A 26,340-nucleotide genomic window follows, 5' to 3' on the forward strand; every position below is an offset into this window, starting at 1 on the left:
GCTGTCGCTGCTGTGAAGGTTCTAGGTGACATCACAAATCCCTTTGGTTACATACACAACAAAGCTGGGTTGTTGTTGTTTACACTCTGCAAGGCCTGTGGAAGTGAGTGACATCATAGCACTGTAGTTCTGAGGGTTCAAGATGGATGCAACAATCTCCTGTTGCTTCTATGAAGGCCGTAATAGACGACATCACCAAACAGCTCCATAGTCACATACACAGCAAAGGAGAGATGTTGTTTACACCTAGTGATGTCAGTGGTATTGAGTGACATCACAGCACAGTGCTAAGGCTCCTGGGCCTGGACACAGCAGCGGCTGCAATATCTCAACGGAGAATACGTTTATATCTATGTGTGTGTGTGCGCATATATATATATATATATATATATATATATATATATATATATATATATATATATTTCTCCGCCGAAATCACTTTTAAACCCATTTCCACCTTTTTTTCCCTTCTCTTCCTCTTACTTTTTTTTCACGTTTTTTTACGTTTTTCTCCTTTTCGCCTCTTTTCTGGGCGTATTATTCTTCTTTTTCTTCTTTTTTTTCGTCTAATGCATACCCCATCAGTGCAGCAATGCTTATTCAATACCGCCAGCAGATGGAGACACTGGGGGATAATTTTCTAAGGATTTATACTGATTTTTCCTGTCTGAATTTGTCGCACAGAAAGTTGCAGGCCAAATATGTGTGACATTTCTGCGACTTTAGCTTCTAGAGCATTTTTACAACATTATACATAGGTGCTGAATACATAAAAAGCGACTGTTCAGCGACAGACAAGTCGCATCGGCTGAAAGTAGGCCAGAATGTCAGTCCATGTTGGAGCAGGTTTAGATACAGTCTAAAGCATAGATCTCAAAGTCTGTGCACAGAATTTAGCAAGGGCCTCGCACCTTCTGATGCATCAGGTAGGTGCACAATAGCATAGCCTAACCCTCTGTACTTTGGTCTATATTGATGCGGGACATAGACAGCCAGCTGATGACCAATCCATTAGTGCAATGGATGGCTGGAAGCATTTGTCTTTGCCTTTGCAATACCACAGAAGCAATGCATGGTCAATGTACAGCAATGACACACCTGTGTGAACAGCCAGGAGACCCCCCCCCATGTTATGTTACATAGTTACATAGTTAGTACGGTCGAAAAAAGACATATGTCCATCACGTTCAACCAGGGAATTAAGGGGTAGGGGTGTGGCGCGATATTGGGGAAGGGATGAGATTTTATATTTCTTCATAAGCATTAATCTTATTTTGTCAATTAGGAACATTCAGCACCCACCCGCTATCAAGGCAGCTGCCTATCATGTCATGCCCTACCTGCACAGGTGTGCTGGCTACTCAAATGATCCAATTAAGGAGGCCATTTAGTCAGCAGCAGCAGAAGTCCTGTGCCTGGACGCTCCAACAGGGGCCAGACACAAGCAGAAGCAGAAGCAGCAGAAGCAGCAGCAGCACCACCTTTTGTTTTTTGGCTGCAGCAGCAGCAAGGCCCACAGGGCTGGCTAGCTGGCTAGCCAGCAAGCAGGTAGCAATGAAAGTAGGAATCTTTCTTTTTAACCCTGTAAGGGGGTGGTGCACTGTACCCGAAGATACTGCCATATCGGGTCAATGCATAGGGCGACGGAAGCAAGCTTCGAAATCGGCCCCCGTTCTCAAAAATCCATTTAATATATGGTCCCCAGATAGGGGACGTATCAGATATTAAACTGATAAGAACAGATACTACACTTGATCTTAGCCAAAAGGCCGAGAAGCGATAACCGTGAAAGGGGCGGGCCCAACAAGGTCCCCTTCATGGGCACTATCACTGCTTGCTGTCAGGGAGGCTGCCAGACAATTTTCCATGCACACTCTGGGCTGGGGGGCAGTCAACCACCAGTACACACAGCAGAACCTAAACCCATACCATTATTGCTAAGCAGCAAGACAGGGGCCCATTGCACTCCCACGGGGCCTTTTTAAATGCAATCCATAACCCGGATTTGCCAGGAACCCTTCTTACTCCTCCTACTTGCATGTGACACTGGGCTTAGGATCTGCATAGGAAACACACACACAAGCACACACCTACCTTTGTTGCCTGCAGATGCCTCCTTGGCTGTCCCCAAACGGTATCAAACCAACACCCACGGGAAGCTGTAAGCATAGAGGACATGCCTGCACCCCATTGGACTTACCTGTGTGGGTTAAATCCGGGTTATTTGACAACCTATGGCGGTGATGGTTCTGCTCAGGCAGAGCAGTGCTGATGCTCCTCATAAAGCTGTCGCTGCTGTGAAGGTTCTAGGTGACATCACAAATCCCTTTGGTTACATACACAACAAAGCTGGGTTGTTGTTGTTTACACTCTGCAAGGCCTGTGGAAGTGAGTGACATCATAGCACTGTAGTTCTGAGGGTTCAAGATGGATGCAACAATCTCCTGTTGCTTCTATGAAGGCCGTAATAGACGACATCACCAAACAGCTCCATAGTCACATACACAGCAAAGGAGAGATGTTGTTTACACCTAGTGATGTCAGTGGTATTGAGTGACATCACAGCACAGTGCTAAGGCTCCTGGGCCTGGACACAGCAGCGGCTGCAATATCTCAACGGAGAATACGTTTATATCTATGTGTGTGTGTGCGCATATATATATATATATATATATATATATATATATTTCTCCGCCGAAATCACTTTTAAACCCATTTCCACCTTTTTTTCCCTTCTCTTCCTCTTACTTTTTTTTCACGTTTTTTTACGTTTTTCTCCTTTTCGCCTCTTTTCTGGGCGTATTATTCTTCTTTTTCTTCTTTTTTTTCGTCTAATGCATACCCCATCAGTGCAGCAATGCTTATTCAATACCGCCAGCAGATGGAGACACTGGGGGATAATTTTCTAAGGATTTATACAGATTTTTCCTGTCTGAATTTGTCGCACAGAAAGTTGCAGGCCAAATATGTGTGACATTTCTGCGACTTTAGCTTCTAGAGCATTTTTACAACATTATACATAGGTGCTGAATACATAAAAAGCGACTGTTCAGCGACAGACAAGTCGCATCGGCTGAAAGTAGGCCAGAATGTCAGTCCATGTTGGAGCAGGTTTAGATACAGTCTAAAGCATAGATCTCAAAGTCTGTGCACAGAATTTAGCAAGGGCCTCGCACCTTCTGATGCATCAGGTAGGTGCACAATAGCATAGCCTAACCCTCTGTACTTTGGTCTATATTGATGCGGGACATAGACAGCCAGCTGATGACCAATCCATTAGTGCAATGGATGGCTGGAAGCATTTGTCTTTGCCTTTGCAATACCACAGAAGCAATGCATGGTCAATGTACAGCAATGACACACCTGTGTGAACAGCCAGGAGACCCCCCCCCCATGTTATGTTACATAGTTACATAGTTAGTACGGTCGAAAAAAGACATATGTCCATCACGTTCAACCAGGGAATTAAGGGGTAGGGGTGTGGCGCGATATTGGGGAAGGGATGAGATTTTATATTTCTTCATAAGCATTAATCTTATTTTGTCAATTAGGAACATTCAGCACCCACCCGCTATCAAGGCAGCTGCCTATCATGTCATGCCCTACCTGCACAGGTGTGCTGGCTACTCAAATGATCCAATTAAGGAGGCCATTTAGTCAGCAGCAGCAGAAGTCCTGTGCCTGGACGCTCCAACAGGGGCCAGACACAAGCAGAAGCAGCAGAAGCAGCAGCAGCACCACCTTTTGTTTTTTGGCTGCAGCAGCAGCAAGGCCCACAGGGCTGGCTAGCTGGCTAGCCAGCAAGCAGGTAGCAATGAAAGTAGGAATCTTTCTTTTTAACCCTGTAAGGGGGTGGTGCACTGTACCCGAAGATACTGCCATATCGGGTCAATGCATAGGGCGACGGAAGCAAGCTTCGAAATCGGCCCCCGTTCTCAAAAATCCATTTAATATATGGTCCCCAGATAGGGGACGTATCAGATATTAAACTGATAAGAACAGATACTACACTTGATCTTAGCCAAAAGGCCGAGAAGCGATAACCGTGAAAGGGGCGGGCCCAACAAGGTCCCCTTCATGGGCACTATCACTGCTTGCTGTCAGGGAGGCTGCCAGACAATTTTCCATGCACACTCTGGGCTGGGGGGCAGTCAACCACCAGTACACACAGCAGAACCTAAACCCATACCATTATTGCTAAGCAGCAAGACAGGGGCCCATTGCACTCCCACGGGGCCTTTTTAAATGCAATCCATAACCCGGATTTGCCAGGAACCCTTCTTACTCCTCCTACTTGCATGTGACACTGGGCTTAGGATCTGCATAGGAAACACACACACAAGCACACACCTACCTTTGTTGCCTGCAGATGCCTCCTTGGCTGTCCCCAAACGGTATCAAACCAACACCCACGGGAAGCTGTAAGCATAGAGGACATGCCTGCACCCCATTGGACTTACCTGTGTGGGTTAAATCCGGGTTATTTGACAACCTATGGCGGTGATGGTTCTGCTCAGGCAGAGCAGTGCTGATGCTCCTCATAAAGCTGTCGCTGCTGTGAAGGTTCTAGGTGACATCACAAATCCCTTTGGTTACATACACAACAAAGCTGGGTTGTTGTTGTTTACACTCTGCAAGGCCTGTGGAAGTGAGTGACATCATAGCACTGTAGTTCTGAGGGTTCAAGATGGATGCAACAATCTCCTGTTGCTTCTATGAAGGCCGTAATAGACGACATCACCAAACAGCTCCATAGTCACATACACAGCAAAGGAGAGATGTTGTTTACACCTAGTGATGTCAGTGGTATTGAGTGACATCACAGCACAGTGCTAAGGCTCCTGGGCCTGGACACAGCAGCGGCTGCAATATCTCAACGGAGAATACGTTTATATCTATGTGTGTGTGTGCGCATATATATATATATATATATATATATATATATATATATATATATATATATTTCTCCGCCGAAATCACTTTTAAACCCATTTCCACCTTTTTTTCCCTTCTCTTCCTCTTACTTTTTTTTCACGTTTTTTTACGTTTTTCTCCTTTTCGCCTCTTTTCTGGGCGTATTATTCTTCTTTTTCTTCTTTTTTTTCGTCTAATGCATACCCCATCAGTGCAGCAATGCTTATTCAATACCGCCAGCAGATGGAGACACTGGGGGATAATTTTCTAAGGATTTATACTGATTTTTCCTGTCTGAATTTGTCGCACAGAAAGTTGCAGGCCAAATATGTGTGACATTTCTGCGACTTTAGCTTCTAGAGCATTTTTACAACATTATACATAGGTGCTGAATACATAAAAAGCGACTGTTCAGCGACAGACAAGTCGCATCGGCTGAAAGTAGGCCAGAATGTCAGTCCATGTTGGAGCAGGTTTAGATACAGTCTAAAGCATAGATCTCAAAGTCTGTGCACAGAATTTAGCAAGGGCCTCGCACCTTCTGATGCATCAGGTAGGTGCACAATAGCATAGCCTAACCCTCTGTACTTTGGTCTATATTGATGCGGGACATAGACAGCCAGCTGATGACCAATCCATTAGTGCAATGGATGGCTGGAAGCATTTGTCTTTGCCTTTGCAATACCACAGAAGCAATGCATGGTCAATGTACAGCAATGACACACCTGTGTGAACAGCCAGGAGACCCCCCCCCATGTTATGTTACATAGTTACATAGTTAGTACGGTCGAAAAAAGACATATGTCCATCACGTTCAACCAGGGAATTAAGGGGTAGGGGTGTGGCGCGATATTGGGGAAGGGATGAGATTTTATATTTCTTCATAAGCATTAATCTTATTTTGTCAATTAGGAACATTCAGCACCCACCCGCTATCAAGGCAGCTGCCTATCATGTCATGCCCTACCTGCACAGGTGTGCTGGCTACTCAAATGATCCAATTAAGGAGGCCATTTAGTCAGCAGCAGCAGAAGTCCTGTGCCTGGACGCTCCAACAGGGGCCAGACACAAGCAGAAGCAGAAGCAGCAGAAGCAGCAGCAGCACCACCTTTTGTTTTTTGGCTGCAGCAGCAGCAAGGCCCACAGGGCTGGCTAGCTGGCTAGCCAGCAAGCAGGTAGCAATGAAAGTAGGAATCTTTCTTTTTAACCCTGTAAGGGGGTGGTGCACTGTACCCGAAGATACTGCCATATCGGGTCAATGCATAGGGCGACGGAAGCAAGCTTCGAAATCGGCCCCCGTTCTCAAAAATCCATTTAATATATGGTCCCCAGATAGGGGACGTATCAGATATTAAACTGATAAGAACAGATACTACACTTGATCTTAGCCAAAAGGCCGAGAAGCGATAACTGTGAAAGGGGCGGGCCCAACAAGGTCCCCTTCATGGGCACTATCACTGCTTGCTGTCAGGGAGGCTGCCAGACAATTTTCCATGCACACTCTGGGCTGGGGGGCAGTCAACCACCAGTACACACAGCAGAACCTAAACCCATACCATTATTGCTAAGCAGCAAGACAGGGGCCCATTGCACTCCCACGGGGCCTTTTTAAATGCAATCCATAACCCGGATTTGCCAGGAACCCTTCTTACTCCTCCTACTTGCATGTGACACTGGGCTTAGGATCTGCATAGGAAACACACACACAAGCACACACCTACCTTTGTTGCCTGCAGATGCCTCCTTGGCTGTCCCCAAACGGTATCAAACCAACACCCACGGGAAGCTGTAAGCATAGAGGACATGCCTGCACCCCATTGGACTTACCTGTGTGGGTTAAATCCGGGTTATTTGACAACCTATGGCGGTGATGGTTCTGCTCAGGCAGAGCAGTGCTGATGCTCCTCATAAAGCTGTCGCTGCTGTGAAGGTTCTAGGTGACATCACAATCCCTATGGTTACATACACAACAAAGCTGGGTTGTTGTTGTTTACACTCTGCAAGGCCTGTGGAAGTGAGTGACATCATAGCACTGTAGTTCTGAGGGTTCAAGATGGATGCAACAATCTCCTGTTGCTTCTATGAAGGCCGTAATAGACGACATCACCAAACAGCTCCATAGTCACATACACAGCAAAGGAGAGATGTTGTTTACACCTAGTGATGTCAGTGGTATTGAGTGACATCACAGCACAGTGCTAAGGCTCCTGGGCCTGGACACAGCAGCGGCTGCAATATCTCAACGGAGAATACGTTTATATCTATGTGTGTGTGTGCGCATATATATATATATATATATATATATATATATATATATATATATATTTCTCCGCCGAAATCACTTTTAAACCCATTTCCACCTTTTTTTCCCTTCTCTTCCTCTTACTTTTTTTTCACGTTTTTTTACGTTTTTCTCCTTTTCGCCTCTTTTCTGGGCGTATTATTCTTCTTTTTCTTCTTTTTTTTCGTCTAATGCATACCCCATCAGTGCAGCAATGCTTATTCAATACCGCCAGCAGATGGAGACACTGGGGGATAATTTTCTAAGGATTTATTACTGATTTTTCCTGTCTGAATTTGTCGCACAGAAAGTTGCAGGCCAAATATGTGTGACATTTCTGCGACTTTAGCTTCTAGAGCATTTTTACAACATTATACATAGGTGCTGAATACATAAAAAGCGACTGTTCAGCGACAGACAAGTCGCATCGGCTGAAAGTAGGCCAGAATGTCAGTCCATGTTGGAGCAGGTTTAGATACAGTCTAAAGCATAGATCTCAAAGTCTGTGCACAGAATTTAGCAAGGGCCTCGCACCTTCTGATGCATCAGGTAGGTGCACAATAGCATAGCCTAACCCTCTGTACTTTGGTCTATATTGATGCGGGACATAGACAGCCAGCTGATGACCAATCCATTAGTGCAATGGATGGCTGGAAGCATTTGTCTTTGCCTTTGCAATACCACAGAAGCAATGCATGGTCAATGTACAGCAATGACACACCTGTGTGAACAGCCAGGAGACCCCCCCCCATGTTATGTTACATAGTTACATAGTTAGTACGGTCGAAAAAAGACATATGTCCATCACGTTCAACCAGGGAATTAAGGGGTAGGGGTGTGGCGCGATATTGGGGAAGGGATGAGATTTTATATTTCTTCATAAGCATTAATCTTATTTTGTCAATTAGGAACATTCAGCACCCACCCGCTATCAAGGCAGCTGCCTATCATGTCATGCCCTACCTGCACAGGTGTGCTGGCTACTCAAATGATCCAATTAAGGAGGCCATTTAGTCAGCAGCAGCAGAAGTCCTGTGCCTGGACGCTCCAACAGGGGCCAGACACAAGCAGAAGCAGAAGCAGCAGAAGCAGCAGCAGCACCACCTTTTGTTTTTTGGCTGCAGCAGCAGCAAGGCCCACAGGGCTGGCTAGCTGGCTAGCCAGCAAGCAGGTAGCAATGAAAGTAGGAATCTTTCTTTTTAACCCTGTAAGGGGGTGGTGCACTGTACCCGAAGATACTGCCATATCGGGTCAATGCATAGGGCGACGGAAGCAAGCTTCGAAATCGGCCCCTGTTCTCAAAAATCCATTTAATATATGGTCCCCAGATAGGGGACGTATCAGATATTAAACTGATAAGAACAGATACTACACTTGATCTTAGCCAAAAGGCCGAGAAGCGATAACCGTGAAAGGGGCGGGCCCAACAAGGTCCCCTTCATGGGCACTATCACTGCTTGCTGTCAGGGAGGCTGCCAGACAATTTTCCATGCACACTCTGGGCTGGGGGGCAGTCAACCACCAGTACACACAGCAGAACCTAAACCCATACCATTATTGCTAAGCAGCAAGACAGGGGCCCATTGCACTCCCACGGGGCCTTTTTAAATGCAATCCATAACCCGGATTTGCCAGGAACCCTTCTTACTCCTCCTACTTGCATGTGACACTGGGCTTAGGATCTGCATAGGAAACACACACACAAGCACACACCTACCTTTGTTGCCTGCAGATGCCTCCTTGGCTGTCCCCAAACGGTATCAAACCAACACCCACGGGAAGCTGTAAGCATAGAGGACATGCCTGCACCCCATTGGACTTACCTGTGTGGGTTAAATCCGGGTTATTTGACAACCTATGGCGGTGATGGTTCTGCTCAGGCAGAGCAGTGCTGATGCTCCTCATAAAGCTGTCGCTGCTGTGAAGGTTCTAGGTGACATCACAAATCCCTTTGGTTACATACACAACAAAGCTGGGTTGTTGTTGTTTACACTCTGCAAGGCCTGTGGAAGTGAGTGACATCATAGCACTGTAGTTCTGAGGGTTCAAGATGGATGCAACAATCTCCTGTTGCTTCTATGAAGGCCGTAATAGACGACATCACCAAACAGCTCCATAGTCACATACACAGCAAAGGAGAGATGTTGTTTACACCTAGTGATGTCAGTGGTATTGAGTGACATCACAGCACAGTGCTAAGGCTCCTGGGCCTGGACACAGCAGCGGCTGTAATATCTCAACGGAGAATACGTTTATATCTATGTGTGTGTGTGCGCATATATATATATATATATATATATATATATATATATATATATATATATTCTCCGCCGAAATCACTTTTAAACCCATTTCCACCTTTTTTTCCCTTCTCTTCCTCTTACTTTTTTTTCACGTTTTTTTACGTTTTTCTCCTTTTCGCCTCTTTTCTGGGCGTATTATTCTTCTTTTTCTTCTTTTTTTTCGTCTAATGCATACCCCATCAGTGCAGCAATGCTTATTCAATACCGCCAGCAGATGGAGACACTGGGGGATAATTTTCTAAGGATTTATACTGATTTTTCCTGTCTGAATTTGTCGCACAGAAAGTTGCAGGCCAAATATGTGTGACATTTCTGCGACTTTAGCTTCTAGAGCATTTTTACAACATTATACATAGGTGCTGAATACATAAAAAGCGACTGTTCAGCGACAGACAAGTCGCATCGGCTGAAAGTAGGCCAGAATGTCAGTCCATGTTGGAGCAGGTTTAGATACAGTCTAAAGCATAGATCTCAAAGTCTGTGCACAGAATTTAGCAAGGGCCTCGCACCTTCTGATGCATCAGGTAGGTGCACAATAGCATAGCCTAACCCTCTGTACTTTGGTCTATATTGATGCGGGACATAGACAGCCAGCTGATGACCAATCCATTAGTGCAATGGATGGCTGGAAGCATTTGTCTTTGCCTTTGCAATACCACAGAAGCAATGCATGGTCAATGTACAGCAATGACACACCTGTGTGAACAGCCAGGAGACCCCCCCCCATGTTATGTTACATAGTTACATAGTTAGTACGGTCGAAAAAAGACATATGTCCATCACGTTCAACCAGGGAATTAAGGGGTAGGGGTGTGGCGCGATATTGGGGAAGGGATGAGATTTTATATTTCTTCATAAGCATTAATCTTATTTTGTCAATTAGGAACATTCAGCACCCACCCGCTATCAAGGCAGCTGCCTATCATGTCATGCCCTACCTGCACAGGTGTGCTGGCTACTCAAATGATCCAATTAAGGAGGCCATTTAGTCAGCAGCAGCAGAAGTCCTGTGCCTGGACGCTCCAACAGGGGCCAGACACAAGCAGAAGCAGAAGCAGCAGAAGCAGCAGCAGCACCACCTTTTGTTTTTTGGCTGCAGCAGCAGCAAGGCCCACAGGGCTGGCTAGCTGGCTAGCCAGCAAGCAGGTAGCAATGAAAGTAGGAATCTTTCTTTTTAACCCTGTAAGGGGGTGGTGCACTGTACCCGAAGATACTGCCATATCGGGTCAATGCATAGGGCGACGGAAGCAAGCTTCGAAATCGGCCCCCGTTCTCAAAAATCCATTTAATATATGGTCCCCAGATAGGGGACGTATCAGATATTAAACTGATAAGAACAGATACTACACTTGATCTTAGCCAAAAGGCCGAGAAGCGATAACCGTGAAAGGGGCGGGCCCAACAAGGTCCCCTTCATGGGCACTATCACTGCTTGCTGTCAGGGAGGCTGCCAGACAATTTTCCATGCACACTCTGGGCTGGGGGGCAGTCAACCACCAGTACACACAGCAGAACCTAAACCCATACCATTATTGCTAAGCAGCAAGACAGGGGCCCATTGCACTCCCACGGGGCCTTTTTAAATGCAATCCATAACCCGGATTTGCCAGGAACCCTTCTTACTCCTCCTACTTGCATGTGACACTGGGCTTAGGATCTGCATAGGAAACACACACACAAGCACACACCTACCTTTGTTGCCTGCAGATGCCTCCTTGGCTGTCCCCAAACGGTATCAAACCAACACCCACGGGAAGCTGTAAGCATAGAGGACATGCCTGCACCCCATTGGACTTACCTGTGTGGGTTAAATCCGGGTTATTTGACAACCTATGGCGGTGATGGTTCTGCTCAGGCAGAGCAGTGCTGATGCTCCTCATAAAGCTGTCGCTGCTGTGAAGGTTCTAGGTGACATCACAAATCCCTTTGGTTACATACACAACAAAGCTGGGTTGTTGTTGTTTACACTCTGCAAGGCCTGTGGAAGTGAGTGACATCATAGCACTGTAGTTCTGAGGGTTCAAGATGGATGCAACAATCTCCTGTTGCTTCTATGAAGGCCGTAATAGACGACATCACCAAACAGCTCCATAGTCACATACACAGCAAAGGAGAGATGTTGTTTACACCTAGTGATGTCAGTGGTATTGAGTGACATCACAGCACAGTGCTAAGGCTCCTGGGCCTGGACACAGCAGCGGCTGCAATATCTCAACGGAGAATACGTTTATATCTATGTGTGTGTGTGCGCATATATATATATATATATATATATATATATATATATATATATATATTTCTCCGCCGAAATCACTTTTAAACCCATTTCCACCTTTTTTTCCCTTCTCTTCCTCTTACTTTTTTTTCACGTTTTTTTACGTTTTTCTCCTTTTCGCCTCTTTTCTGGGCGTATTATTCTTCTTTTTCTTCTTTTTTTTCGTCTAATGCATACCCCATCAGTGCAGCAATGCTTATTCAATACCGCCAGCAGATGGAGACACTGGGGGATAATTTTCTAAGGATTTATACTGATTTTTCCTGTCTGAATTTGTCGCACAGAAAGTTGCAGGCCAAATATGTGTGACATTTCTGCGACTTTAGCTTCTAGAGCATTTTTACAACATTATACATAGGTGCTGAATACATAAAAAGCGACTGTTCAGCGACAGACAAGTCGCATCGGCTGAAAGTAGGCCAGAATGTCAGTCCATGTTGGAGCAGGTTTAGATACAGTCTAAAGCATAGATCTCAAAGTCTGTGCACAGAATTTAGCAAGGGCCTCGCACCTTCTGATGCATCAGGTAGGTGCACAATAGCATAGCCTAACCCTCTGTACTTTGGTCTATATTGATGCGGGACATAGACAGCCAGCTGATGACCAATCCATTAGTGCAATGGATGGCTGGAAGCATTTGTCTTTGCCTTTGCAATACCACAGAAGCAATGCATGGTCAATGTACAGCAATGACACACCTGTGTGAACAGCCAGGAGACCCCCCCCCATGTTATGTTACATAGTTACATAGTTAGTACGGTCGAAAAAAGACATATGTCCATCACGTTCAACCAGGGAATTAAGGGGTAGGGGTGTGGCGCGATATTGGGGAAGGGATGAGATTTTATATTTCTTCATAAGCATTAATCTTATTTTGTCAATTAGGAACATTCAGCACCCACCCGCTATCAAGGCAGCTGCCTATCATGTCATGCCCTACCTGCACAGGTGTGCTGGCTACTCAAATGATCCAATTAAGGAGGCCATTTAGTCAGCAGCAGCAGAAGTCCTGTGCCTGGACGCTCCAACAGGGGCCAGACACAAGCAGAAGCAGAAGCAGCAGAAGCAGCAGCAGCACCACCTTTTGTTTTTTGGCTGCAGCAGCAGCAAGGCCCACAGGGCTGGCTAGCTGGCTAGCCAGCAAGCAGGTAGCAATGAAAGTAGGAATCTTTCTTTTTAACCCTGTAAGGGGGTGGTGCACTGTACCCGAAGATACTGCCATATCGGGTCAATGCATAGGGCGACGGAAGCAAGCTTCGAAATCGGCCCCCGTTCTCAAAAATCCATTTAATATATGGTCCCCAGATAGGGGACGTATCAGATATTAAACTGATAAGAACAGATACTACACTTGATCTTAGCCAAAAGGCCGAGAAGCGATAACCGTGAAAGGGGCGGGCCCAACAAGGTCCCCTTCATGGGCACTATCACTGCTTGCTGTCAGGGAGGCTGCCAGACAATTTTCCATGCACACTCTGGGCTGGGGGGCAGTCAACCACCAGTACTCACAGCAGAACCTAAACCCATACCATTATTGCTAAGCAGCAAGACAGGGGCCCATTGCACTCCCACGGGGCCTTTTTAAATGCAATCCATAACCCGGATTTGCCAGGAACCCTTCTTACTCCTCCTACTTGCATGTGACACTGGGCTTAGGATCTGCATAGGAAACACACACACAAGCACACACCTACCTTTGTTGCCTGCAGATGCCTCCTTGGCTGTCCCCAAACGGTATCAAACCAACACCCACGGGAAGCTGTAAGCATAGAGGACATGCCTGCACCCCATTGGACTTACCTGTGTGGGTTAAATCCGGGTTATTTGACAACCTATGGCGGTGATGGTTCTGCTCAGGCAGAGCAGTGCTGATGCTCCTCATAAAGCTGTCGCTGCTGTGAAGGTTCTAGGTGACATCACAAATCCCTTTGGTTACATACACAACAAAGCTGGGTTGTTGTTGTTTACACTCTGCAAGGCCTGTGGAAGTGAGTGACATCATAGCACTGTAGTTCTGAGGGTTCAAGATGGATGCAACAATCTCCTGTTGCTTCTATGAAGGCCGTAATAGACGACATCACCAAACAGCTCCATAGTCACATACACAGCAAAGGAGAGATGTTGTTTACACCTAGTGATGTCAGTGGTATTGAGTGACATCACAGCACAGTGCTAAGGCTCCTGGGCCTGGACACAGCAGCGGCTGCAATATCTCAACGGAGAATACGTTTATATCTATGTGTGTGTGTGCGCATATATATATATATATATATATATATATATATATATATATATATATATATTTCTCCGCCGAAATCACTTTTAAACCCATTTCCACCTTTTTTTCCCTTCTCTTCCTCTTACTTTTTTTTCACGTTTTTTTACGTTTTTCTCCTTTTCGCCTCTTTTCTGGGCGTATTATTCTTCTTTTTCTTCTTTTTTTTCGTCTAATGCATACCCCATCAGTGCAGCAATGCTTATTCAATACCGCCAGCAGATGGAGACACTGGGGGATAATTTTCTAAGGATTTATACTGATTTTTCCTGTCTGAATTTGTCGCACAGAAAGTTGCAGGCCAAATATGTGTGACATTTCTGCGACTTTAGCTTCTAGAGCATTTTTACAACATTATACATAGGTGCTGAATACATAAAAAGCGACTGTTCAGCGACAGACAAGTCGCATCGGCTGAAAGTAGGCCAGAATGTCAGTCCATGTTGGAGCAGGTTTAGATACAGTCTAAAGCATAGATCTCAAAGTCTGTGCACAGAATTTAGCAAGGGCCTCGCACCTTCTGATGCATCAGGTAGGTGCACAATAGCATAGCCTAACCCTCTGTACTTTGGTCTATATTGATGCGGGACATAGACAGCCAGCTGATGACCAATCCATTAGTGCAATGGATGGCTGGAAGCATTTGTCTTTGCCTTTGCAATACCACAGAAGCAATGCATGGTCAATGTACAGCAATGACACACCTGTGTGAACAGCCAGGAGACCCCCCCCCATGTTATGTTACATAGTTACATAGTTAGTACGGTCGAAAAAAGACATATGTCCATCACGTTCAACCAGGGAATTAAGGGGTAGGGGTGTGGCGCGATATTGGGGAAGGGATGAGATTTTATATTTCTTCATAAGCATTAATCTTATTTTGTCAATTAGGAACATTCAGCACCCACCCGCTATCAAGGCAGCTGCCTATCATGTCATGCCCTACCTGCACAGGTGTGCTGGCTACTCAAATGATCCAATTAAGGAGGCCATTTAGTCAGCAGCAGCAGAAGTCCTGTGCCTGGACGCTCCAACAGGGGCCAGACACAAGCAGAAGCAGAAGCAGCAGAAGCAGCAGCAGCACCACCTTTTGTTTTTTGGCTGCAGCAGCAGCAAGGCCCACAGGGCTGGCTAGCTGGCTAGCCAGCAAGCAGGTAGCAATGAAAGTAGGAATCTTTCTTTTTAACCCTGTAAGGGGGTGGTGCACTGTACCCGAAGATACTGCCATATCGGGTCAATGCATAGGGCGACGGAAGCAAGCTTCGAAATCGGCCCCCGTTCTCAAAAATCCATTTAATATATGGTCCCCAGATAGGGGACATATCAGATATTAAACTGATAAGAACAGATACTACACTTGATCTTAGCCAAAAGGCCGAGAAGCGATAACCGTGAAAGGGGCGGGCCCAACAAGGTCCCCTTCATGGGCACTATCACTGCTTGCTGTCAGGGAGGCTGCCAGACAATTTTCCATGCACACTCTGGGCTGGGGGGCAGTCAACCACCAGTACACACAGCAGAACCTAAACCCATACCATTATTGCTAAGCAGCAAGACAGGGGCCCATTGCACTCCCACGGGGCCTTTTTAAATGCAATCCATAACCCGGATTTGCCAGGAACCCTTCTTACTCCTCCTACTTGCATGTGACACTGGGCTTAGGATCTGCATAGGAAACACACACACAAGCACACACCTACCTTTGTTGCCTGCAGATGCCTCCTTGGCTGTCCCCAAACGGTATCAAACCAACACCCACGGGAAGCTGTAAGCATAGAGGACATGCCTGCACCCCATTGGACTTACCTGTGTGGGTTAAATCCGGGTTATTTGACAACCTATGGCGGTGATGGTTCTGCTCAGGCAGAGCAGTGCTGATGCTCCTCATAAAGCTGTCGCTGCTGTGAAGGTTCTAGGTGACATCACAAATCCCTTTGGTTACATACACAACAAAGCTGGGTTGTTGTTGTTTACACTCTGCAAGGCCTGTGGAAGTGAGTGACATCATAGCACTGTAGTTCTGAGGGTTCAAGATGGATGCAACAATCTCCTGTTGCTTCTATGAAGGCCGTAATAGACGACATCACCAAACAGCTCCATAGTCACATACACAGCAAAGGAGAGATGTTGTTTACACCTAGTGATGTCAGTGGTATTGAGTGACATCACAGCACAGTGCTAAGGCTCCTGGGCCTGGACACAGCAGCGGCTGCAATATCTCAACGGAGAATACGTTTATATCTATGTGTGTGTGTGCGCATATATATATATATATATATATATATATATATATATATATATATATATATATTTCTCCGCCGAAATCACTTTTAAACCCATTTCCACCTTTTTTTCCCTTCTCTTCCTCTTACTTTTTTTTCACGTTTTTTTACGTTTTTCTCCTTTTCGCCTCTTTTCTGGGCGTATTATTCTTCTTTTTCTTCTTTTTTTTCGTCTAATGCATACCCCATCAGTGCAGCAATGCTTATTCAATACCGCCAGCAGATGGAGACACTGGGGGATAATTTTCTAAGGATTTATACTGATTTTTCCTGTCTGAATTTGTCGCACAGAAAGTTGCAGGCCAAATATGTGTGACATTTCTGTGACTTTAGCTTCTAGAGCATTTTTACAACATTATACATAGGTGCTGAATACATAAAAAGCGACTGTTCAGCGACAGACAAGTCGCATCGGCTGAAAGTAGGCCAGAATGTCAGTCCATGTTGGAGCAGGTTTAGATACAGTCTAAAGCATAGATCTCAAAGTCTGTGCACAGAATTTAGCAAGGGCCTCGCACCTTCTGATGCATCAGGTAGGTGCACAATAGCATAGCCTAACCCTCTGTACTTTGGTCTATATTGATGCGGGACATAGACAGCCAGCTGATGACCAATCCATTAGTGCAATGGATGGCTGGAAGCATTTGTCTTTGCCTTTGCAATACCACAGAAGCAATGCATGGTCAATGTACAGCAATGACACACCTGTGTGAACAGCCAGGAGACCCCCCCCCATGTTATGTTACATAGTTACATAGTTAGTACGGTCGAAAAAAGACATATGTCCATCACGTTCAACCAGGGAATTAAGGGGTAGGGGTGTGGCGCGATATTGGGGAAGGGATGAGATTTTATATTTCTTCATAAGCATTAATCTTATTTTGTCAATTAGGAACATTCAGCACCCACCCGCTATCAAGGCAGCTGCCTATCATGTCATGCCCTACCTGCACAGGTGTGCTGGCTACTCAAATGATCCAATTAAGGAGGCCATTTAGTCAGCAGCAGCAGAAGTCCTGTGCCTGGACGCTCCAACGGGGGCCAGACACAAGCAGAAGCAGAAGCAGCAGAAGCAGCAGCAGCACCACCTTTTGTTTTTTGGCTGCAGCAGCAGCAAGGCCCACAGGGCTGGCTAGCTGGCTAGCCAGCAAGCAGGTAGCAATGAAAGTAGGAATCTTTCTTTTTAACCCTGTAAGGGGGTGGTGCACTGTACCCGAAGATACTGCCATATCGGGTCAATGCATAGGGCGACGGAAGCAAGCTTCGAAATCGGCCCCCGTTCTCAAAAATCCATTTAATATATGGTCCCCAGATAGGGGACGTATCAGATATTAAACTGATAAGAACAGATACTACACTTGATCTTAGCCAAAAGGCCGAGAAGCGATAACCGTGAAAGGGGCGGGCCCAACAAGGTCCCCTTCATGGGCACTATCACTGCTTGCTGTCAGGGAGGCTGCCAGACAATTTTCCATGCACACTCTGGGCTGGGGGGCAGTCAACCACCAGTACACACAGCAGAACCTAAACCCATACCATTATTGCTAAGCAGCAAGACAGGGGCCCATTGCACTCCCACGGGGCCTTTTTAAATGCAATCCATAACCCGGATTTGCCAGGAACCCTTCTTACTCCTCCTACTTGCATGTGACACTGGGCTTAGGATCTGCATAGGAAACACACACACAAGCACACACCTACCTTTGTTGCCTGCAGATGCCTCCTTGGCTGTCCCCAAACGGTATCAAACCAACACCCACGGGAAGCTGTAAGCATAGAGGACATGCCTGCACCCCATTGGACTTACCTGTGTGGGTTAAATCCGGGTTATTTGACAACCTATGGCGGTGATGGTTCTGCTCAGGCAGAGCAGTGCTGATGCTCCTCATAAAGCTGTCGCTGCTGTGAAGGTTCTAGGTGACATCACAAATCCCTTTGGTTACATACACAACAAAGCTGGGTTGTTGTTGTTTACACTCTGCAAGGCCTGTGGAAGTGAGTGACATCATAGCACTGTAGTTCTGAGGGTTCAAGATGGATGCAACAATCTCCTGTTGCTTCTATGAAGGCCGTAATAGACGACATCACCAAACAGCTCCATAGTCACATACACAGCAAAGGAGAGATGTTGTTTACACCTAGTGATGTCAGTGGTATTGAGTGACATCACAGCACAGTGCTAAGGCTCCTGGGCCTGGACACAGCAGCGGCTGCAATATCTCAACGGAGAATACGTTTATATCTATGTGTGTGTGTGCGCATATATATATATATATATATATATATATATATATATATATATATATTTCTCCGCCGAAATCACTTTTAAACCCATTTCCACCTTTTTTTCCCTTCTCTTCCTCTTACTTTTTTTTCACGTTTTTTTACGTTTTTCTCCTTTTCGCCTCTTTTCTGGGCGTATTATTCTTCTTTTTCTTCTTTTTTTTCGTCTAATGCATACCCCATCAGTGCAGCAATGCTTATTCAATACCGCCAGCAGATGGAGACACTGGGGGATAATTTTCTAAGGATTTATACTGATTTTTCCTGTCTGAATTTGTCGCACAGAAAGTTGCAGGCCAAATATGTGTGACATTTCTGCGACTTTAGCTTCTAGAGCATTTTTACAACATTATACATAGGTGCTGAATACATAAAAAGCGACTGTTCAGCGACAGACAAGTCGCATCGGCTGAAAGTAGGCCAGAATGTCAGTCCATGTTGGAGCAGGTTTAGATACAGTCTAAAGCATAGATCTCAAAGTCTGTGCACAGAATTTAGCAAGGGCCTCGCACCTTCTGATGCATCAGGTAGGTGCACAATAGCATAGCCTAACCCTCTGTACTTTGGTCTATATTGATGCGGGACATAGACAGCCAGCTGATGACCAATCCATTAGTGCAATGGATGGCTGGAAGCATTTGTCTTTGCCTTTGCAATACCACAGAAGCAATGCATGGTCAATGTACAGCAATGACACACCTGTGTGAACAGCCAGGAGACCCCCCCCCATGTTATGTTACATAGTTACATAGTTAGTACGGTCGAAAAAAGACATATGTCCATCACGTTCAACCAGGGAATTAAGGGGTAGGGGTGTGGCGCGATATTGGGGAAGGGATGAGATTTTATATTTCTTCATAAGCATTAATCTTATTTTGTCAATTAGGAACATTCAGCACCCACCCGCTATCAAGGCAGCTGCCTATCATGTCATGCCCTACCTGCACAGGTGTGCTGGCTACTTAAATGATCCAATTAAGGAGGCCATTTAGTCAGCAGCAGCAGAAGTCCTGTGCCTGGACGCTCCAACAGGGGCCAGACACAAGCAGAAGCAGAAGCAGCAGAAGCAGCAGCAGCACCACCTTTTGTTTTTTGGCTGCAGCAGCAGCAAGGCCCACAGGGCTGGCTAGCTGGCTAGCCAGCAAGCAGGTAGCAATGAAAGTAGGAATCTTTCTTTTTAACCCTGTAAGGGGGTGGTGCACTGTACCCGAAGATACTGCCATATCGGGTCAATGCATAGGGCGACGGAAGCAAGCTTCGAAATCGGCCCCCGTTCTCAAAAATCCATTTAATATATGGTCCCCAGATAGGGGACGTATCAGATATTAAACTGATAAGAACAGATACTACACTTGATCTTAGCCAAAAGGCCGAGAAGCGATAACCGTGAAAGGGGCGGGCCCAACAAGGTCCCCTTCATGGGCACTATCACTGCTTGCTGTCAGGGAGGCTGCCAGACAATTTTCCATGCACACTCTGGGCTGGGGGGCAGTCAACCACCAGTACACACAGCAGAACCTAAACCCATACCATTATTGCTAAGCAGCAAGACAGGGGCCCATTGCACTCCCACGGGGCCTTTTTAAATGCAATCCATAACCCGGATTTGCCAGGAACCCTTCTTACTCCTCCTACTTGCATGTGACACTGGGCTTAGGATCTGCATAGGAAACACACACACAAGCACACACCTACCTTTGTTGCCTGCAGATGCCTCCTTGGCTGTCCCCAAACGGTATCAAACCAACACCCACGGGAAGCTGTAAGCATAGAGGACATGCCTGCACCCCATTGGACTTACCTGTGTGGGTTAAATCCGGGTTATTTGACAACCTATGGCGGTGATGGTTCTGCTCAGGCAGAGCAGTGCTGATGCTCCTCATAAAGCTGTCGCTGCTGTGAAGGTTCTAGGTGACATCACAAATCCCTTTGGTTACATACACAACAAAGCTGGGTTGTTGTTGTTTACACTCTGCAAGGCCTGTGGAAGTGAGTGACATCATAGCACTGTAGTTCTGAGGGTTCAAGATGGATGCAACAATCTCCTGTTGCTTCTATGAAGGCCGTAATAGACGACATCACCAAACAGCTCCATAGTCACATACACAGCAAAGGAGAGATGTTGTTTACACCTAGTGATGTCAGTGGTATTGAGTGACATCACAGCACAGTGCTAAGGCTCCTGGGCCTGGACACAGCAGCGGCTGCAATATCTCAACGGAGAATACGTTTATATCTATGTGTGTGTGTGCGCATATATATATATATATATATATATATATATATATATATATATATTTCTCCGCCGAAATCACTTTTAAACCCATTTCCACCTTTTTTTCCCTTCTCTTCCTCTTACTTTTTTTTCACGTTTTTTTAAGTTTTTCTCCTTTTCGCCTCTTTTCTGGGCGTATTATTCTTCTTTTTCTTCTTTTTTTTCGTCTAATGCATACCCCATCAGTGCAGCAATGCTTATTCAATACCGCCAGCAGATGGAGACACTGGGGGATAATTTTCTAAGGATTTATACTGATTTTTCCTGTCTGAATTTGTCGCACAGAAAGTTGCAGGCCAAATATGTGTGACATTTCTGCGACTTTAGCTTCTAGAGCATTTTTACAACATTATACATAGGTGCTGAATACATAAAAAGCGACTGTTCAGCGACAGACAAGTCGCATCGGCTGAAAGTAGGCCAGAATGTCAGTCCATGTTGGAGCAGGTTTAGATACAGTCTAAAGCATAGATCTCAAAGTCTGTGCACAGAATTTAGCAAGGGCCTCGCACCTTCTGATGCATCAGGTAGGTGCACAATAGCATAGCCTAACCCTCTGTACTTTGGTCTATATTGATGCGGGACATAGACAGCCAGCTGATGACCAATCCATTAGTGCAATGGATGGCTGGAAGCATTTGTCTTTGCCTTTGCAATACCACAGAAGCAATGCATGGTCAATGTACAGCAATGACACACCTGTGTGAACAGCCAGGAGACCCCCCCCCATGTTATGTTACATAGTTACATAGTTAGTACGGTCGAAAAAAGACATATGTCCATCACGTTCAACCAGGGAATTAAGGGGTAGGGGTGTGGCGCGATATTGGGGAAGGGATGAGATTTTATATTTCTTCATAAGCATTAATCTTATTTTGTCAATTAGGAACATTCAGCACCCACCCGCTATCAAGGCAGCTGCCTATCATGTCATGCCCTACCTGCACAGGTGTGCTGGCTACTCAAATGATCCAATTAAGGAGGCCATTTAGTCAGCAGCAGCAGAAGTCCTGTGCCTGGACGCTCCAACAGGGGCCAGACACAAGCAGAAGCAGAAGCAGCAGAAGCAGCAGCAGCACCACCTTTTGTTTTTTGGCTGCAGCAGCAGCAAGGCCCACAGGGCTGGCTAGCTGGCTAGCCAGCAAGCAGGTAGCAATGAAAGTAGGAATCTTTCTTTTTAACCCTGTAAGGGGGTGGTGCACTGTACCCGAAGATACTGCCATATCGGGTCAATGCATAGGGCGACGGAAGCAAGCTTCGAAATCGGCCCCCGTTCTCAAAAATCCATTTAATATATGGTCCCCAGATAGGGGACGTATCAGATATTAAACTGATAAGAACAGATACTACACTTGATCTTAGCCAAAAGGCCGAGAAGCGATAACCGTGAAAGGGGCGGGCCCAACAAGGTCCCCTTCATGGGCACTATCACTGCTTGCTGTCAGGGAGGCTGCCAGACAATTTTCCATGCACACTCTGGGCTGGGGGGCAGTCAACCACCAGTACACACAGCAGAACCTAAACCCATACCATTATTGCTAAGCAGCAAGACAGGGGCCCATTGCACTCCCACGGGGCCTTTTTAAATGCAATCCATAACCCGGATTTGCCAGGAACCCTTCTTACTCCTCCTACTTGCATGTGACACTGGGCTTAGGATCTGCATAGGAAACACACACACAAGCACACACCTACCTTTGTTGCCTGCAGATGCCTCCTTGGCTGTCCCCAAACGGTATCAAACCAACACCCACGGGAAGCTGTAAGCATAGAGGACATGCCTGCACCCCATTGGACTTACCTGTGTGGGTTAAATCCGGGTTATTTGACAACCTATGGCGGTGATGGTTCTGCTCAGGCAGAGCAGTGCTGATGCTCCTCATAAAGCTGTCGCTGCTGTGAAGGTTCTAGGTGACATCACAAATCCCTTTGGTTACATACACAACAAAGCTGGGTTGTTGTTGTTTACACTCTGCAAGGCCTGTGGAAGTGAGTGACATCATAGCACTGTAGTTCTGAGGGTTCAAGATGGATGCAACAATCTCCTGTTGCTTCTATGAAGGCCGTAATAGACGACATCACCAAACAGCTCCATAGTCACATACACAGCAAAGGAGAGATGTTGTTTACACCTAGTGATGTCAGTGGTATTGAGTGACATCACAGCACAGTGCTAAGGCTCCTGGGCCTGGACACAGCAGCGGCTGCAATATCTCAACGGAGAATACGTTTATATCTATGTGTGTGTGTGCGCATATATATATATATATATATATATATATATATATATATATATATATTTCTCCGCCGAAATCACTTTTAAACCCATTTCCACCTTTTTTTCCCTTCTCTTCCTCTTACTTTTTTTTCACGTTTTTTTACGTTTTTCTCCTTTTCGCCTCTTTTCTGGGCGTATTATTCTTCTTTTTCTTCTTTTTTTTCGTCTAATGCATACCCCATCAGTGCAGCAATGCTTATTCAATACCGCCAGCAGATGGAGACACTGGGGGATAATTTTCTAAGGATTTATACTGATTTTTCCTGTCTGAATTTGTCGCACAGAAAGTTGCAGGCCAAATATGTGTGACATTTCTGTGACTTTAGCTTCTAGAGCATTTTTACAACATTATACATAGGTGCTGAATACATAAAAAGCGACTGTTCAGCGACAGACAAGTCGCATCGGCTGAAAGTAGGCCAGAATGTCAGTCCATGTTGGAGCAGGTTTAGATACAGTCTAAAGCATAGATCTCAAAGTCTGTGCACAGAATTTAGCAAGGGCCTCGCACCTTCTGATGCATCAGGTAGGTGCACAATAGCATAGCCTAACCCTCTGTACTTTGGTCTATATTGATGCGGGACATAGACAGCCAGCTGATGACCAATCCATTAGTGCAATGGATGGCTGGAAGCATTTGTCTTTGCCTTTGCAATACCACAGAAGCAATGCATGGTCAATGTACAGCAATGACACACCTGTGTGAACAGCCAGGAGACCCCCCCCCATGTTATGTTACATAGTTACATAGTTAGTACGGTCGAAAAAAGACATATGTCCATCACGTTCAACCAGGGAATTAAGGGGTAGGGGTGTGGCGCGATATTGGGGAAGGGATGAGATTTTATATTTCTTCATAAGCATTAATCTTATTTTGTCAATTAGGAACATTCAGCACCCACCCGCTATCAAGGCAGCTGCCTATCATGTCATGCCCTACCTGCACAGGTGTGCTGGCTACTCAAATGATCCAATTAAGGAGGCCATTTAGTCAGCAGCAGCAGAAGTCCTGTGCCTGGACGCTCCAACAGGGGCCAGACACAAGCAGAAGCAGAAGCAGCAGAAGCAGCAGCAGCACCACCTTTTGTTTTTTGGCTGCAGCAGCAGCAAGGCCCACAGGGCTGGCTAGCTGGCTAGCCAGCAAGCAGGTAGCAATGAAAGTAGGAATCTTTCTTTTTAACCCTGTAAGGGGGTGGTGCACTGTACCCGAAGATACTGCCATATCGGGTCAATGCATAGGGCGACGGAAGCAAGCTTCGAAATCGGCCCCCGTTCTCAAAAATCCATTTAATATATGGTCCCCAGATAGGGGACGTATCAGATATTAAACTGATAAGAACAGATACTACACTTGATCTTAGCCAAAAGGCCGAGAAGCGATAACCGTGAAAGGGGCGGGCCCAACAAGGTCCCCTTCATGGGCACTATCACTGCTTGCTGTCAGGGAGGCTGCCAGACAATTTTCCATGCACACTCTGGGCTGGGGGGCAGTCAACCACCAGTACACACAGCAGAACCTAAACCCATACCATTATTGCTAAGCAGCAAGACAGGGGCCCATTGCACTCCCACGGGGCCTTTTTAAATGCAATCCATAACCCGGATTTGCCAGGAACCCTTCTTACTCCTCCTACTTGCATGTGACACTGGGCTTAGGATCTGCATAGGAAACACACACACAAGCACACACCTACCTTTGTTGCCTGCAGATGCCTCCTTGGCTGTCCCCAAACGGTATCAAACCAACACCCACGGGAAGCTGTAAGCATAGAGGACATGCCTGCACCCCATTGGACTTACCTGTGTGGGTTAAATCCGGGTTATTTGACAACCTATGGCGGTGATGGTTCTGCTCAGGCAGAGCAGTGCTGATGCTCCTCATAAAGCTGTCGCTGCTGTGAAGGTTCTAGGTGACATCACAAATCCCTTTGGTTACATACACAACAAAGCTGGGTTGTTGTTGTTTACACTCTGCAAGGCCTGTGGAAGTGAGTGACATCATAGCACTGTAGTTCTGAGGGTTCAAGATGGATGCAACAATCTCCTGTTGCTTCTATGAAGGCCGTAATAGACGACATCACCAAACAGCTCCATAGTCACATACACAGCAAAGGAGAGATGTTGTTTACACCTAGTGATGTCAGTGGTATTGAGTGACATCACAGCACAGTGCTAAGGCTCCTGGGCCTGGACACAGCAGCGGCTGCAATATCTCAACGGAGAATACGTTTATATATATGTGTGTGCGCGTATATATATATATATATATATATATATATATATATATATATATTTCTCCGCCGAAATCACTTTTAAACCCATTTCCACCTTTTTTTCCCTTCTCTTCCTCTTACTTTTTTTTCACGTTTTTTTACGTTTTTCTCCTTTTCGCCTCTTTTCTGGGCGTATTATTCTTCTTTTTCTTCTTTTTTTTCGTCTAATGCATACCCCATCAGTGCAGCAATGCTTATTCAATACCGCCAGCAGATGGAGACACTGGGGGATAATTTTCTAAGGATTTATACTGATTTTTCCTGTCTGAATTTGTCGCACAGAAAGTTGCAGGCCAAATATGTGTGACATTTCTGCGACTTTAGCTTCTAGAGCATTTTTACAACATTATACATAGGTGCTGAATACATAAAAAGCGACTGTTCAGCGACAGACAAGTCGCATCGGCTGAAAGTAGGCCAGAATGTCAGTCCATGTTGGAGCAGGTTTAGATACAGTCTAAAGCATAGATCTCAAAGTCTGTGCACAGAATTTAGCAAGGGCCTCGCACCTTCTGATGCATCAGGTAGGTGCACAATAGCATAGCCTAACCCTCTGTACTTTGGTCTATATTGATGCGGGACATAGACAGCCAGCTGATGACCAATCCATTAGTGCAATGGATGGCTGGAAGCATTTGTCTTTGCCTTTGCAATACCACAGAAGCAATGCATGGTCAATGTACAGCAATGACACACCTGTGTGAACAGCCAGGAGACCCCCCCCCCATGTTATGTTACATAGTTACATAGTTAGTACGGTCGAAAAAAGACATATGTCCATCACGTTCAACCAGGGAATTAAGGGGTAGGGGTGTGGCGCGATATTGGGGAAGGGATGAGATTTTATATTTCTTCATAAGCATTAATCTTATTTTGTCAATTAGGAACATTCAGCACCCAC

General features: G+C 45.8%; 11 non-coding genes across 11 annotated transcripts; all 11 read right to left on the bottom strand.

The window, feature by feature from the left end:
• Positions 1 to 1,590: 1,590 nt before the first annotated feature.
• LOC130304829 (U2 spliceosomal RNA) lies at positions 1,591 to 1,781 on the bottom strand. The gene has a single exon (XR_008854542.1). It is a non-coding gene; the product is annotated as a U2 spliceosomal RNA (small nuclear RNA).
• A 2,069-nt stretch (positions 1,782 to 3,850) lies between these two features.
• LOC130304830 (U2 spliceosomal RNA) lies at positions 3,851 to 4,041 on the bottom strand. Its single transcript, XR_008854543.1, has one exon. It is a non-coding gene; the product is annotated as a U2 spliceosomal RNA (small nuclear RNA).
• A 2,090-nt stretch (positions 4,042 to 6,131) lies between these two features.
• Positions 6,132 to 6,322, bottom strand: LOC130304831 (U2 spliceosomal RNA). Its single transcript, XR_008854544.1, has one exon. It is a non-coding gene; the product is annotated as a U2 spliceosomal RNA (small nuclear RNA).
• Positions 6,323 to 8,408: 2,086 nt separating this feature from the next.
• Positions 8,409 to 8,599, bottom strand: LOC130304815 (U2 spliceosomal RNA). The gene has a single exon (XR_008854529.1). It is a non-coding gene; the product is annotated as a U2 spliceosomal RNA (small nuclear RNA).
• A 2,087-nt stretch (positions 8,600 to 10,686) lies between these two features.
• Positions 10,687 to 10,877, bottom strand: LOC130304832 (U2 spliceosomal RNA). The gene has a single exon (XR_008854545.1). It is a non-coding gene; the product is annotated as a U2 spliceosomal RNA (small nuclear RNA).
• Positions 10,878 to 12,963: 2,086 nt separating this feature from the next.
• LOC130304833 (U2 spliceosomal RNA) lies at positions 12,964 to 13,154 on the bottom strand. The gene has a single exon (XR_008854546.1). It is a non-coding gene; the product is annotated as a U2 spliceosomal RNA (small nuclear RNA).
• A 2,090-nt stretch (positions 13,155 to 15,244) lies between these two features.
• On the bottom strand, positions 15,245 to 15,435 carry LOC130304850 (U2 spliceosomal RNA). Its single transcript, XR_008854562.1, has one exon. It is a non-coding gene; the product is annotated as a U2 spliceosomal RNA (small nuclear RNA).
• Positions 15,436 to 17,527: 2,092 nt separating this feature from the next.
• On the bottom strand, positions 17,528 to 17,718 carry LOC130304834 (U2 spliceosomal RNA). Its single transcript, XR_008854547.1, has one exon. It is a non-coding gene; the product is annotated as a U2 spliceosomal RNA (small nuclear RNA).
• A 2,086-nt stretch (positions 17,719 to 19,804) lies between these two features.
• LOC130304835 (U2 spliceosomal RNA) lies at positions 19,805 to 19,995 on the bottom strand. The gene has a single exon (XR_008854548.1). It is a non-coding gene; the product is annotated as a U2 spliceosomal RNA (small nuclear RNA).
• Positions 19,996 to 22,079: 2,084 nt separating this feature from the next.
• Positions 22,080 to 22,270, bottom strand: LOC130304837 (U2 spliceosomal RNA). Its single transcript, XR_008854549.1, has one exon. It is a non-coding gene; the product is annotated as a U2 spliceosomal RNA (small nuclear RNA).
• Positions 22,271 to 24,356: 2,086 nt separating this feature from the next.
• Positions 24,357 to 24,547, bottom strand: LOC130304839 (U2 spliceosomal RNA). Its single transcript, XR_008854551.1, has one exon. It is a non-coding gene; the product is annotated as a U2 spliceosomal RNA (small nuclear RNA).
• Between the last annotated feature and the right edge of the window lie 1,793 nt (positions 24,548 to 26,340).

This window comes from Hyla sarda, unplaced genomic scaffold (assembly GCF_029499605.1).
Source record: "Hyla sarda isolate aHylSar1 unplaced genomic scaffold, aHylSar1.hap1 scaffold_1294, whole genome shotgun sequence".
Lineage (NCBI taxonomy): Eukaryota > Metazoa > Chordata > Amphibia > Anura > Hylidae > Hyla > Hyla sarda.